The following is a 16,777-nucleotide window of genomic DNA, read 5'->3' as shown; positions in this document are numbered from 1 at the left end:
ATCGCAGAGTGAAGGATATGCCGGGCCATTAGGAATATTGTGATGAGCCGCACTCCCCCGGGCTGCACGAACTCCTGCCAGAGTGGAAATTCACATCATAAAGATGGCGGCCCCGGCTCCCCTCAAAAAGATGCTGCACCTGCCGCATGGCTCAAAGATGGCGGAAACGGCACCCATCACAATATGGCGACGCCGTTGCCTCACAAAAATTTAATGGCACCAATGCACTGCACAAATATGGTGGTTCCATTGCCCCACACCAAATGGTGGAACTCACATTCCGACAAAGTTGGCGGCTCCGGTGCCCGGTACAAATATGGCAACTCTGGTACGCCTAACAAAGATGGCGGCAATGGCGCTACGCACATAGATGGTGGCTCTGGTGCCTCACAAAATAATGGTGGCTCCCGCACCCGTAACAAAGATGGCGGCACTTTTTTCAGCATTATAGCCCTTTATAAAACATTGTGATAATTAATAATCTTCTTTATTAATTCCTGTAATGTGGGCATCGCTGGCAACACCAGCTTTCATTGCCCATCCATAATTGCCCGGCAGAAGTTAGTGGTGTGAAGCCTTATACAACTGAGTGGCTTGCTGGGACATGTCAGAGGAGCAGTCAACAGTCACCCACATTACTGTGGATTTAGAGTCACATTGCGTCCAGGATGGGTAACGATGACAGATTTCCTTCCCTGAAGATATCAGTGAAGCAGCTGAGTTTTTATGGCAATCCGGTAATTTGAAGTTCATCGTTACTGACACTAACCCTTGTTCCAGATTTGTTTAATTAAACGAATTTAAATTCCCCAGCTGTTGGGAGTTGAACTCAGGATCATTCATCCACACATCTTGGCTACATAACCACTATCCCTTCAAATATATCGCCATTCATTCATCGGCACTGGGTCAAAAGCAAAAATTCCTTCCATAATATAAATAATAAAGTGGGAGTAAATCACTGCTTATGAAATTCACTGATCAAAACCAGGCGAAGCCTGTGATCAGAGCGGGTTGCCATGTTCCGCCAAACAAATTGTCAACACAACAGAAAATGCTGGAAAACTCAGCAGGCCAGGCAACATCCGTGGAGAGAAATTAGAGTCGACGTTTCGGGACTAACCCTTTTTCAAAACTGGAAAAGAAATGAAATAGATCAAAAGGCAGGGCTGCGAGAGAACAAAATAAGTGAAGAGACATTAAGAGGTATTCAAAACGAGACAAGATGGTGATAGGACTAGTGGAGACAAAAGACGGCTCAGATTAGCTGTGAAATGTCCTGGAAGAATGAGAGAGAGCTGCCATGTGGGAGAGAGAAAAAAAAGGAAAGGGGGGGAGGGAAAAACCAAAACAAAGGGGTGGATAAAAAGTATAAGTAAAAATGTAATAGCGGCCGAGGTTATGATCTGAAATTGTTGAACTCGATATTGCGTCCGGAAGGCTGTAAACTGCCTAATCGGAAGATGAGGTGCTTTTCCTTGAGTTTACGTTGAGCTTCCGTGGAACAGTGGAAGAGGTCAAGGACGGTGAGGTCCGAGTGGGAAGTATTTTGCTTTCGTAAATTGTCAGCACAACCTGGCTCACCAATTCTATGGTTTTATGATTGATACAAATCACACTTTCCCAATTCCCCATATATTTTCAAAAGGTGCTTGATAAAGTACCACATATTACCAAAACTGAAGCCGATGTGACTAAAGTGGCAGTGGCAACAGTGAGTGGTTCGAGGTCTATCAGTATTACAGTGACTGGTGTGGGGTGTAACAGTGCAGAGTGTGGCATTTTTCAGAGTGTAACAGTGAGTGGTGTCGGGTACATCAGAGTGTTACAGTGAGTGGTGTGGGGTATATCAGATAGTTACAGTGAGGAGTGTGAGGTATATTAGAGTGTTACAGTGTGGGGTGTGAGTTACATCAGAGTGTGTTACATGAGGGGTGTGGCGTATATAAGATTATTACAGTGAGGGGTGTGTGGTATATAAGAGAGATAGAGAGGTGTGGGGTATATCAGATGTTTAAAGTGAGGGGTGTGGGGTTTATCAGTGTTAGACTAATGGGTGTGGCGTATATAAGTGGGTTATAGCGAAGTTAACGCAGAGTATTACAGTGAGGGGTGTGGGCTATATCACAATGATATAGTGAAGGTGTGGGTTATATCAGAGTATAACATTGCGGGGTGTGAAGTATATCATAGTATGTTCCATTTAGTAGTATTGGGTGTTATAGACTGATCCAGTGAAGGGCGCGGGCTATATCAGATTGTTACAGTGTTTGGTGTGGAGCATAGCAGAGTGTGTTACAATGATGGAGGTTGAGTATATCAGAATGTTACATGAGGAGACCGCAGTATATCGGATGGTGCGAGGTATATCAGTATTACAGTGAGGTGCGTGTGGTATATGAAAGGGTTACAGTGAGGGGTGTGTGGTATATCAGAGTGTTACAGTGAGGGGTGCGTGGTATATCAGAGTGTTACAGTGAGCGGTGTGGGGTAAAGCAGAGTTACAGTGAGGGGTTTGGTCTATATCTGTGTGATACAGTGAGGGGTGTGGGTATATCAGAGTGTTACAGTGAGAGGTGTGGTCTACATCAAAGTGTTACAGTGAGGGTGTGGGGTATAACATAGTGTTACAGTGCGTGGTGTGGGTTATATCAAAGTTTCACAGTGAGCTGTGCGGGCTATATCATAGTGTTGCAGTGAGTGGTGTGGGGTTTATCAGAGTGTTACAGTGAGCGATGTGGGTATATCAGTGTGTTTCAGTGAGGATTGTGGTGTATATCATTATGTTACATTGAATGGTGTATGGTAAAGCAAAGTGTTACAGTGAGGGGTGTTGTGTATTTTTGAATGTTACAGCGAGGTGTGTGGTGTACATCAGAGTTTTACAGTGAGGGGTGTGGGGTATATCAGAGTGTTACAGTGAGGGTTGTGGTGAATATCAGAATGTTACAGTGAGGTCTGTGGTGTACATCTGAATGTTACAGTAAGGTGTGTGATCTATATCAGAGAGTTACAGGGATGTGTGTGGTCTATATCACAGTATTACATTGAGGTGCCTGGTGTATATCAGATAGTTACAGTGAGGGGTGTTATGTATATCAGAGAGTTACAGTGAGAAAAGTGGTGTATATCAGAGTGTTACAGCGAGGGGTGTGGTGCATATCAGACCGTTACAGTGTGGGGTGTTGTATATCAGAGTGTTACAGTGAGGGTTGTGGTGTAGATCAGAGTGATACAGTGAGGAGTGTGGTGTATACCAGACTGTTACAATAAGGGGTGTCGTGTATATCAGAGTGTTACAGTGAGGAATGTGGTGTATATCGGAGTGTTACAGTGAGGGGTGTGGGGAATATCAGACTGATACAGTGAGGGGTGTGGAGTATATCAGAGTATTTCAATGAGTGATGTGGGGTAAATCAGAGTGTTACAGTGAGGGGCGTATTGTATATCAGCGTGGCCTCCATGGTGACCTCCATGAGGAAGCAGACGACCTCAAAACTGTTAGTTTTGTAATCAGTGATAAACCGATGTATGGCCTCTCAAAAGCCTGATTTCGGTGGTAATAGAGAAAGATCCCTAACGCGGGCTCCTTGGGAAGATTGGGAGTCCCGTATGCTGGACACCAGTACAATGCTGAAACTGGTGGAATGAGAGACACCCATGGCCCTCTATAATTGCAGTAAGACCCTTTTCTACCACATTCATCACTAATGTCACATAAGGGCTGCACACGATCCCTCCAGTAAGCTCCTGATTCTGGTTAACCTCATCGTTTGCAAGTTATCTTTCTAATTGCCTCTTCATTATCTCATCGTGCCCCTCCATACTTTCTATTTCTATTCTGTTTACTCCTGCTAACCTTGCCATGCCTCTATTCATCGCCATTTTGCCAGCCCTGGCTTCCTTCACGATTTAAACGGATTCACCTAATGCTCCCCATCTTCCTCAGCCCTTGGTTCCTGTTTTCTGTTCTTTATTAGCACATTCATTAATAATTCTCCTTCCGTTTTGCCTATTCATTGTGAATAACTCCTTTCACATAATCAGGTTGACGGATTCAAGTTCATGTGTAACACAAGCAATACATTTTCAACACACATCATTATATAATACATTTCCTGATTCAATTATTTCCAATCTATCAAATTTTGGGTTATTTTGCTGGATCGGACAGGTAGAGATCTGTTTGTGAGCTGGGTTTTCTCTTTTGGGCTCACAAAGGTTTTAGTGTTACATTGATCACCTTCAGTGTTTGTATTTGGCAAAGCAATAATTCATATTACTTATCAACATAAGACATTTGTTACGTTAAAATAACCTGCTGAAGTTATCTTCTAAGTTTGTATTGAAGTATTTTACAATGTTCTCGAATTACTTTTTGTCCTATTGTGATATTAACTCTTTAATTTTACCCTATGAGTTCAGTGACCAAAATACTATTTGGGGTCAGGGTGTGTCCCATCTCACCTGGTTCAGCGGAGTCCTCCTGGTCTCCCACATACAGGACTTTTAATCTTCCCAAGGAGCCTGCTTTAGGGATCTTTCTCTGTTACCACCGAAATCATGCTTTTGAGATGCTCTACATCGGTTTCTCAATGAGACGCGGGGTGGGCGAGAGATTCATCTGATTGGCTGTCAGTTTTATCATAAGCGTGTCCGGATTGGAGGTTAAGGACACACTCTGGGCCAAAGGTCAGGTAGGAGAACTGTGTGCTCTAAATGGTAAAATAGTGAAGACGTCTTACGGCAGTTATATAGGGCCCTGGTGAGACAACACCTGGAGTATTGTGGACAGTGTTGGTCTCCTTACCTAAGGAAGGATATACTTGTCATAGAGGACGTGCAACAAACGTTCACCAGACTTGTTCCTGGGATGGGGCAATTGTCCTATGAGGAGAGATTGAGTAGACAGGCCTTTATTTGCATGGGTTCAGAAGAATGAGAGGTGATCGCATTGAAACATACAACACTAGTACAGGGCTTGATGCCGCGAGTGATTGTCAGCTGCATCAGCCAATGGAGTGCAGATCTGAACGCCACTCTCCATACCCTTGATTCCCCTAGAGTCCAAAAATCTATCTATCTCAGTCTGAAATACACTCAAAGACTAAGCATCCAAAATCCTCTGGGGCTGAGAATTGAAAAGATTCACAACCCTCTGAGTGAAGAAATTCCTCCTCATCTCAGTCTTAAATGGCCTACACCTTATCCTGAGACTATGCCCCCTAGTTCTAGGCGCAGCAGCCAGGGGAAACAATCTTTCAGCACATATCCTGTCAGTCCCCTTCGGAGAGAGGAAGATGGACAAAGTTACAAAAATAGAGAGGAGTGGTTGATGGACATAGAGAGAGGAGAGATTAATAGATATAGACAGGGAGAGAGAGGGTGACAGAGATAATGGAGAGATAGATGGAGATAGAGAGAGGTGAGATTATTATGTATAGTTAGAGAGAGAGGGTGACAGAGATAGAGGCGAGATAGATGGAACTAGAGAGAGAGAGGAGAGATTATTAGTTATAGTTAGGCATAGGGAAAGTGTGACAGAGATAAAGGATAGATCGCTGACAGCAGACAAACGCGGACTGAGAAGCAGATTATAGACAGAGCGAGATTTTTTTCCCTCTTGTTTCTGTAAAATTCTGTGTGCTGTGGGCCTTTTGAGCTGTTCATGGTCCTTTAACAGAATGTGCTTTATTATTGGGTATAATCTCAGATACGTTATCTCCAATAATGTTCCAGAGCTGAGCTGTTGCCAACAAACCAGAAGTCACTTTTTGGAAGGACAGTAGAGAGGTTCCGGGAAGAAAGTGGATTAATTTAAATTCACTGGGATGACAGAAGCAGGAATTGATATCTCGACACTGATCCGACAGAAAGACTGGAGCAGAGCATCCCAGGGAAGGGCATCACTGAGATTGTGGGGAGGCAGTTATCGTTGAGAGAAGCACAGGGTCCATCGCCGGCCTTTGCTGGGTTAGCCTGATCTCTCACCCGGTGTGATACTGAGACCCACATACACACAGGGCAGGAAAGGCCCAGGCTCTATTCACGGCTGGTGCTGAGTTAGCCATATCTCTCCTGGTGTGGCACTGAGCCCCACACACGCAAATCAGGAAAGGCCCAGGCCCCATCCCCGGCCTGCGCTGAGTTAAACTGAACTCACACCCGATGTGGCACTGAGCACTTCATATACAGTGAATGGTACAGTGTAGAGGGAGATTTACTCTATATCTAACCCAAGTTGTACATGCACAGGGAGTGTTGGATGGGACAGTGTAGATGAAGCTTTACTCTGTATCTAACCCATGCAGTACCTGCACTGGGAGTGTTTGATGGGACAATGTAGATGGAGCTTTACTCTGTATCTAACGCCGTGCTGTACCTGCCGGGGGACAGTTTAAATTATGATGTCTGTCATTCCTAACGTAAAAAACAACACTCAAGAAGCACGACACCATTCACGATAAAGCAGCCCGCTTGATTGGCACTCCATCCACCCCCTTCAACATTTACTTCCTCCACCACCGGCGCAGTGTGGCTGCAGTGTGTACCATCAACAAGATGCACTGCAGCAACTCGCTAAAGCTCCTTCAACAGCACCTTCCAAACCCGCAACCTCTACCACTTAGAAGGACAAGGGCAGCAGATGCATGGGAGCATCACCACCTACAAGTTCCCCTCCATGCCACACACCATCCTGACTTGGACCTGTATCGCCGTTCCTTCACTGTCGCTGGGCCAAAACCCTGGAACACCTTTCCTAACAGCATTGTGGGTGTACCTACACCATATGGACTGCAGCAGTTCAAAAATGCGGCTCACCACCTTCTTCTCAATGGCAATTAGGGATGGGCACTAAATGCAGGCCTAGCCAGCGACGCCCACATCCCATCAATGAATAAAAATTAAAAAAAATACCTGACCATTAATCTGAGACAGTGCTTGTGTTGGTCAGTCCTGTTATTTCAAAACTCCTTCTGTTCAACCTGTAACATTTTGTCTCTCACTGGGTCCGGAATCCTCCGGCGGTTCCTTAGGGGTCAGTGCTGAGTGTTGCTATTGAACCGTGTGAGGCGTCACGGACAGTCTCCATCCTGTTTTCCGCTTCCATAACAACGGTCATCTCCGCCCCTGCCTGAGCTGATCTTCTGCTGAAAACCGCATCCATGTCTTGGCTACCTCAAGAAACGATATCCTGAGAACAACAGATATAAATAATGTAATAGGAATATAATGAATGGTTTTTACTTCACTGATTGAAACCAGGCAAGACCTGTGATCAGAGTGGGGCGTCATGCTCCGCTGAACAAATTACATAAAATGTACAGCTCAGAAACAGGCCAATCAGAACAACTGCTCCATGCTGGTGTTTATGCTCCACACGAACCTCCTCCCACCCCTCTTCATCTTACACTATCAGCATAACCTTCTATTCCTTCTCCTTCATCTGTTTATCACGCTTCCCATTAAATGAATCAATGCCATTCACCTCAACCACTCTCTGTGGGAGCAAGTTTCACATTCTCACCTCTCTCTGGGTAAATAAGTTGCCCCTGAATGCCTGATGGCATTTATTAGTGACTATCTTATATAAATGGCCGCTAATTTAGCCTCAGACTTATTTCATGATTTCAGTTTTTATGAACTCTGTTAAAAAATTTGTCAACACACCTTGTCTCACCAGCATATTGTTTACTTTTCCGCTGTCGCCTTCATCAGATTACAAGTAAAGATTAGAATCCGCCTCAAAAACTGCAGAAGGACGAATCTACCCATGAGACCGGGACGCCGTGGCTTCTGTTATTACAGAATCACAGAATTATGCAACACTGAAGGAGGCCATTCAGTTCATTGAGCCTGTGCTGGCTCTTTGAAATCGCGGTTCAGTTAATGCCACTCACCTGTTACTTCCCCACAGTCCTGCAAATCCCTCACTTCTAGTATTGATCCCGTTCCCTTTCGAAAGTTATTATTGAATGTCCTTCTAATACCATTTCAAGCAGTGCATTCCAGTTCCTAACAATTCGCAGCATAGAACAAATTATCCTCATCATCCCTTTGGTTCTTTTCCCAATTATTTTAAATCTTTGGCCTAGAAATTCAGTATAGCCACGTTTGGGGCGCTACAGCCGGGTGTTCACTAAATTTACCACCTGGCGCAACTTAGCACTACTTTCGCCGATATTCAGTTGCATCACCGCCAAAGGTTTCTGCTGCAGTAAAGCAGGTGGACCACGACTATCATAAGGTGCTAAGCTGGCGTGCCGAGGCGCTAACACCGAGGGCGGGCGCAGCGCAGGTGCGGCGTGTTTCTGAATGAACACAGACACGCTGGCGCCGGTCAGCTCTTAAAGGGGGAGGGTCGACTTGTTTGGCTGCCATGCCCTGCACACTGCAGCCCTGATGCAAGGCCTGACCATTGCTGGTTCATCAGTTCTATGCCCTGGACCATGGGGAAACCCGCTATTCTTCGAAATCCCATTGCATACACTTGCTGCGTGTCCAGGGTCATGGGGAAGGAGATGTACTGACGTCTCCTTCTGAAAAGGGCATTGTTCACCTGGCGGATGCAGCATTGTACCGCAAACTGGGAGATGTTGGCAATGTCCCCAGTAGCGGATTGGAAGAAGCCATTGGCATAGGATATGAGAGCCACCATCACCTTCACTGCCACTGACAGGAACGTCCTGCTCCTCAGCTGTGGCTGCAGATTTGTGTGAAGCAGGTGGCGGATCTCAGTGACCACCTCCCTTCTGAATCGCAGCCTCCGAACACACTGCTCCTCAGACATGTTCAGATATGTGAACTGCTGGCTGTATACTCTGGGTGGATAATGCCTCCTGTGCCAACACCTGTTGGCCCTTCTCCATCTGGCCATGACTGGCACTCTCTCACGCTGTCTCTGATCCCTTTGAATGCAATGCAGAAAACCAAAGTTTCCACCCATTGCAGCCTCCATTATATGTGGCTACTCAAGCCTATGGCACTGAACGTGAAATCCAAGTGCAAAGCTCTGGCCTGAAGCCAGAACTACCTGTGCAAGCGCTGAGTCAAAGCTGAAAGCTCTCTGCCTTTGTCTCTCTCAAAATATCCGTCTCACACACAGAAGGATTGGCACAAAATGCGTGCCACTTATAATGCAGAAGGAGTCCCCTTTAAATAGTGCCCCCCGTGCCCCGCAGCGATTGGGAACCATTCCCCTCTACGAATCACGGGGGGCGCCAGGCGCAAAGAAGGGTGGCGCCACTGTGTTCCAGTTCGCGGCACAGCAAGGGCATTGCACCATGAAATGATGTCACGATCTGCGCGCGCAGCTGAGCGGGCACTGTGGTTTAGCACCGCCGCTAAATCTTGAGTGAAGTTCGCGAGATTTGCAGGTCGTGCCACGCCCGGTCGCTAGCCGCTTAGCGCCCCACTTCTGCTCCTCAAAAGGCGCTAGCGGCTGGCGCTAACATACTGAATTTCTAGGTGTCTTCTGATTACTGACACTTCTGCCAGTAGAAATATTTTCTCCTTATTTACTCGGCAAACCCGTGATCAATTTGAACATCTCCACTATATCTCCCGTTTATATTGCATGCTCTCTGGAGAACAATTCCAGCTTCTCTTGTCTCTCCACAGAAATTAACTCCCTCATCCTTTGTACTATTCTAGCAAATCTCCTCTGTGTCCACTCCAAGACCTTAACATCCTTCATGAATGTGCTGCCAAAAATGGGACACAATACTCCAGCCGGGACCCTAACCAGTGATTTAAAAAGTTTCAGCATAACTTCCTGCTTTAGTTCTCTGCATTAATCTATAAAGCTAAGAATCCCATGCGTTTTTTTTAACAATATTTACAACTTGTCCAGCCATCTTCAAAGAGTTGTGCAAGTAAACTCCCTGGTGTCTCTTTTCCTGCACTCCCTTTAATATTGTACAGTTTAGTTTATATTGCCTCAACTCATTTTCCTCCCAGATTTGTCCTGTAAACCTCTCTGCATTACATTTCTGCTTTCTTTTTTACATTTTTATTAATTCATGGGATGTGGTCATGGCTGGCCTGGACAGCAATTATTGCCCATCCCTAATTGACCTTAAGAAGGTGGCGTTGAGCGGCCTTCTTGAACAGCTGCAGCCCGTGAGGCGACATTTCTCCCACAGAGCTGTTGCCGTGGGAGTTGTAGGATTTTGACCCAGCGATGATGAAGGAACTGTGATATACTTCCAAACCAGGAAGGTATATGTGTGGAAGGGAACTTGGAGGTGGTGAAGTTTCCATGCACCTGCTGCCATTGTCCTTCTTTGTGGTAGAGGTCGCGGGTTTGGGAGCTGCTGTTGAAGAAGCCCTGGCGAGTTGCTGCAGTGCAGCTTGTAGATGGTACACACTGCAGCCACGGTGCATAGGCGTTGGAGGGAGTGAACATTTAAGGTGGTGGATGTTGGTGCCAATCAAGCGGGCTGCTTTGTACTGGATGATGTCGAATATCTTTGGTGTTGTTGGAGCTATACTTATCCAGACAAGTGAAGAATATTCCATCACACTCCTGACTTATACCTTGTAGGTGGTGGCAAGGCATTGGAGTGTCAGGAGTTGAGACAATCGCCGCAGAATAACCAGGCTCTGACCTGCTCTTGTAGCCACAGTTTTATGTGGCTGGCCCCGGCCCAATTACGTTTCTGTTGAATGCTGACCTCAGGATATTGATGGTGGGGGATTTGGTGATGATAATGCCATTGGGTATCATAGAGATGTGGCTCTTGTTGGAGTTCCTCATTGCCTGGCACTTGTGTGGTGCGACTGTTACTTGCCACTTAGTAGCCCAAGTCTGAAAGTCGTCCAGGTCTTGTTGCATGCGGGCATGGACTGCTTCATAATCTGAGGAGTTGGTAGTGGAAGTGAACTCTGCAATCGTAAGTGGACATCCCCAGTTCTGACCTTATGATGAAGGGCAGGTCATTGATGAAACAACAGGAGATGGTTGAGATTGGACACATGCGCTGAGCAACTCCTTCAGCGATGTCCTGGGGCTGAGATTATTGACTTCCAACAACCACAGCCATCTTCCTTTGTGCAAGGTATCACTCCAGACAATGGAGAGTTTTCCACCTCTTTCCCAAATACTTCAATTTTTCTTCTGCTCCTTGATGCCGCACTTTGTCAAATGTTGCCTTGATATCGAAGGCAGTCACTCTCATCTCAGCTCTGGAATTCAGCTCTTTCTCCATGTTTCGACCATGGCTGTATTGAAGTCTGGAGCCAAGTGGTCCTGGCTGAACCCAAAGTGAGCGTCAGTGAGTAGGTTATTGGCGAGTAAGTACCACTTAATAGCACTGTCAAAGAGCTCTTTCATCACTTTGGTCATTTCACCAGTCTGTCAATGTCCTCCTGACCCCACTGCTATGCAAATTAGTGTTTACTACATTTCTGAATTTCCTTTCATCTGCAAACGTTCAAATTATGCCCTTTATATATAAGTCTGTCTCATTAATATTCATCTAAATGACCAGTGGTCCGAAAAGCGATCCATGGGGGACACAGCTGCATACTTCCCTCCACTCTGAACAACAACCATGCACCACTACTCTCTGTTTTCTGTCCCTTAGTCAATGTCAGATCCCCACTGCCACTGTCCCTTTGGTCCTAACAAGTTTATTCAATGACACTTTATCAAATGCATTTTTAAAGTCCATATAAACAACGTCAACCACATTACGCACATCATGTCTCTCCGTTACTTCATCAGTGAACTCAATCAAGATTGTCAGACGCACTTTGCCATTAACATATCTGTGCTAGTTGTCATTTATTAACCAATGTTTCTTTCCAAGTGACAGATAATTTTCTCTGGGAATATGGCCTCCAGAAGTTTTCCCATCTCATACTTTAGCCTAATTGGCCTGTAGTTACAAGGGTTATCCCTCTCTTCTTTTTTAAACAGTTTGTTACAATTGCAACACAACAATCCTCTGCCCCCACTCTCATATCCAAGGAAAATTGAAAGATTCTGGGCAGATTCACATCCACCATTACTTCCCTCAGCAAACCTCATACATCACAATCGGACTGCAGAAATGTTCTACTTTACTGTGGTACAAAACATGCTAGAGTGAAAAGGGTTAAGTGAAGCTGTTTGTTCAGTGACTGTAATTAATGTCAGTCTCCCCGGGTTAACTGAAGCTGTTTGTTCAGTGCCTGTAATTAATGTCAGTCTCCATGGACCCTAATTGCATCAGTGCAGGGTTTCCCGATTTTATTAATAAGGGACTCCTTTCAATGTGTTATCCCATAGTGTCAGTGAGAGCATCACCTCTGGCACTAAAAGGGATCAGCACGCAGCTCAACAGGGAGGGAGTCGGAATCTGAGAACAGTAGATTGGAATGTTATAACAATGGGTCAGAATATGAGAACAATAGATTGGAATGTTACAACAATGGACAAGAGTTTCTCCTGGGCGTTAGACATTCTTTCTGTCTATTATGATTATCTAACATTATCAAATAAGATCTATTACGCACTTATAACTATTGAATGCATTTACTATCCCCTCCTAGCTGCTTTTGGTGTGCCTGGTAAGTCTCTCTGTCCAGCTATTAATTGTATAAACTGTGATTAACTGCATTATTGTTCTTCCCTTTTACTTTCCCCTCTTTGCTGCGAATGTTGTTCCTGGCATATCTCTGTAACCAGCTATTAACTCTGCAACCCTTTGCATACTGTTTTAATATTCTCTTAAGTTACTCTATCATCTTTCCTGCTGTTGGTGTTCCTGTTAAGTCTTTACATCCAGCAATTAGATATGTACACCACATCTCTCTGTATTGCTGTTTGTCATTTGAATCTTGGGAATACCAAAGTCATTGTCTTCAGTCCTCGTCACAAACTCCATTTTTTATCTACCAATTCAATCCCCCTCTCAGACAAATGTCTGAGGCTGAACCAGATTGTTCGCATCTCCGGCATTCTCTTTGAAGCTGAGCTGAGTTCTGACCTCATATCCTCTGAATCATCAGTCCTGCCTACTACCACCTCCATAATATCTAACATCTCCGCCCCTCCTTAGCCCATCCGCTGCATAAACCCTCACCCGTGCCTGTGTTAAATCCTGACTCGGCTATTCCAATACTCTCCTTGCTGGCCTCCCAGTTACAAGCTTCCATAAACTAAAGCTCGTCCATAACTCTGCTGCCCATATCCTAACATGCATCATGTCCCGTTCACATATCAACATTTTGCTCGCTGAGCAGGATTTGCTCCAGATCGGGAAATGCCTCGATCTGAATATTCTCATCCTTAAGATCAAATCCCACCATGGCCTCACCTCTGCAAATAGTCCCATCTCCCAGTTCTTTTTCCATAGTCCTACAAATTGTTCCCCCTCAAGTATTTATACAATTCCACTTTCAAATTAATTTCTTCCCTGCTGTACCTCTCCCAGTCTTTCAGTCTCTATTTTTCTTGCTCTCTGTCACACAATATCCTTCTTCTCTCTCTTTGTCTCCTGCTCTTAAAATCGTAGAATTCTACAGCACAGAAGGAGGTCATTCGGCCCACCTTTTCGGTGCCATCTCTTTGAAAGATCTGTCTCATTATTCCTACTCTTTGCCAGAGCCCAGTAAAGAAATTCCCCTTTAACTAATTATCCAATTCGCTTTTGAAAGTTATTATTGAATCTAATTCAACCACTTTTTCAGACAGTGCATTTCAGATCACAACAATTCACCGTGTAAAGTAAATTCTCCTCATCTCTCCTCTAGTTCTTTTGCCTATTACATTAAATCTGTGCCCTCTTCTTACCCTCCAATCTACCACTGGAAAAAATTGACTTATGTATTTTATCAAATCCAATCAGAATTTTGATTATCTGTATTATATTTCCCCTTATGAAAAAGGATATAGATAGATAAGATGTAAATGTTTTCAATTGAGGAAAGGCCAATTTTACTGAGCTGAGAAGTGATTTAGCAAAAGTGAACTGGAAACAGATACTTGATGTTAAATCAGTGTCAGTGCAATGGGAGGCATTTTAAAGGAGATAGTGAGGGTTCAAAGTAAATATGTTACCACAAAGAAAAAACGAAAGGAAAGACTTGTATTTATATAGCGCCTTTCACGACCACTGGACGTCTCAAAATGCTTTACAGCCAATGAATACTTTTGAAGTGGAGTCCCTGTTGTAAAGTGGGAAACGAGGAAGCCAATTTGTGCACAGAAAGGACTCACAAACAGCAATGTGATAATGACCAGATAATTTGTTTTGTTATGTTGATTGAGGATAAATATTGTCCAAGACAGCGGGGATAACTCCACTGCTCTTGTTGGAAATATTGCCATGGGGTCTTTTACGTCGAACTGAGAAAGCTGACGGGGCCTCGATTTACCGTCTGATCCAAAAAAACGGCAGCTCTGATAGTGCAGCACTCCCTCAGCACTGCACTGGATTCTCAGCCTAGCTTTATGTGCTCAGGTCCCTTGAGTGGGATTTGAACCCACAACCTTCTGACTCAGTGGTGAGTGTTTTCAGGATTAAGTTTCCCAGACTATTCCCAGACTATTCATACTTCCATGTTAGGTGTAACTTCGCATTTCTGGTATCATCTTTGTAAATAGTCTCTGCACCCTCTCCAGTCCCTCTATATCCTTTTTTGTATTATATCGACCACAATTGCTCAAAGTGCTCCAAGTTTGGTCAGCCAAGTGCTTACCAAGTTTCGATAAGTTTAGCATAACTTAAGTATTTTTCAAATCTAACCCTCTTGTATGGCCTTGTTAACCGGTTTTGATACTTTTCAGTGACGAGTGTATTTGTACTGCTAGATTCATTTGCTCCTCCACCCCATTTTCGATTCTTGTTTTACAAGTAATATGTGACCTCCCTATTTGTCTTACCAAAATGTAATACTACACATTTATCTGTGTTGAATTTTAATTGCTAATTAGATGCCTATTCTGCAAGTTTTTTAATGCCTTCTTTTAATTTGTTGCAGTCCTCCTCAGTAGTGGCCAATACCTCCAATTTGGTATCGTGCACACATTTAGTAATTGTGTTTTTGATTCAAAAGTCTAAATCGTTCATTCAAATTGTGAACAACAGTGATCCCAGCACTGATCATTGTAGAATAACACTACCCACCTTCTGCCACTCTGAATATCTACCCTTTACCCCTACTCTCTGCTTTCTGTCTTGAAGCCAGCTAGTTATCCATTCTGCTACTTGTCCCCTGACTCTGCGTTCCCTGACCATATCAAAGTCATTTGAAAATCTAGATAGGTTATATCTGCTGCATTAGCATTGTCTACTCTCTCTGTTACCTCTTCAAAACATTAAATTAAATTAAAGCGAGATTTTTCCTTTTGAAATCCATGCTGAGTATTCTCTATTCTATTTGTCATTTCTAGATGTTTTTCTATTTTCTCCTTTAGTAGGGATTACATTATTGTTCCTACGACCAATGTTAATCTGACTTTCCTATCGTTCTCTGGACATGATTTATCTACCTTCTTAGATATAATTATTACGTTAGCTATCCGCCTGTCCTCTGGCACTACACCTTTTTCTAATGAATTGTTGAGTTTGATTGTTTTGTTTTGCATATCTCTTCATTTTACATTAAATTCAGTTAACTTATTACTAACTTCATCATCCGATGTCATCGCTACCTGTTCTATCACCCTGGTAAATAATAAAGCAAAGGAATTATTTAATATCTCTGCCAACTCTCTATTGCTGCATGTGGTATTATCCTCTCCATTGCTTAGTAGCCCTGTTCCCATCCTGACCTTCCTTTTTTATTGATATGCCTGTAAAATATGTAAATATATTGTTATACGTTCCTTGATAATTTAATACCATAGTTCCTGTTTGCCTTCGTAATTGTCTTTGGCTTCTCTTCTATCCTTTCATATTATACCTTGTCATACTCTCCCCTGCTGTCCATTTATTTAATGTATGCCACTTTCTTTATGCTCAATTCTTCCTTATGGTTTTATTCATTCATGGTGTCTCATTAGTTTTGAGCTTGTTCTTGTTTAGAGCGGAATATATTTTTCCTAGCTTCTGTTGGACAATCTTTTTAACGTTTCCCATTGCTGTTCTACGTCATTGTTTGCCAATGTTGTTCGTTTTATTTCCCAAGTGCTGTTTTCAGCCCCTCAAATTCAGCTGTTCTCCTGTTTTTTACCCTGGTCTTTGTCATTCATATGTCTTTCTCAATTATTATCTAAAAGCGTGTTATATTATGGTCAGTATTGCCCAGATGGACCCCAAAATTGACTTCCCTTATCTGCTCTGGCTCATTCCCCATTACTAGATCCAATAGTGAATCCTCCCTTGTTGGGCTTTTTACATATTGGATTAGAAAGGAATCATATACACTTTGTGGGAAATCCATTCACTTATCCACTTTACCTGCTGCATTAGTCCGATTAATTTCTGGTATTTGAAATCGCCCATGATTATTATTCTATGTTTTTTAATAGTTTCCCTAATTTGTCTGCATATCTTTTCCTCCACCTCTCTTCCACTCTTAGGTGGTCTGTTTACTACCACTTTTAGTGTGATTGATCCTTTATAATGGGGAACAAAGAAATGGCACACCAATTAAATACATACTTTGGTTCTGTCTTCACAAAGGAGGACACAAATAACCTCCCAAAGATGTCGGGGAACATAGGGTCTAATGAAAGGGAGGAACTGATAGAAGTCGTTATTTGTAGGGAAATGGTGTTAGGGAATTTGATGGGATTGAGGGCAGATAAATCTCCACGGCCTGATAATATACATCCTAGGGTAGT

This window comes from Somniosus microcephalus, unplaced genomic scaffold (assembly GCF_052327205.1).
Source record: "Somniosus microcephalus isolate GS21.2 unplaced genomic scaffold, FLI_Smic_1.0 unresolved_chr2, whole genome shotgun sequence".
Lineage (NCBI taxonomy): Eukaryota > Metazoa > Chordata > Chondrichthyes > Squaliformes > Somniosidae > Somniosus > Somniosus microcephalus.
The sequence above is the reverse complement of the archived record's forward strand: the minus strand, read 5'-3'. Positions refer to the sequence as shown.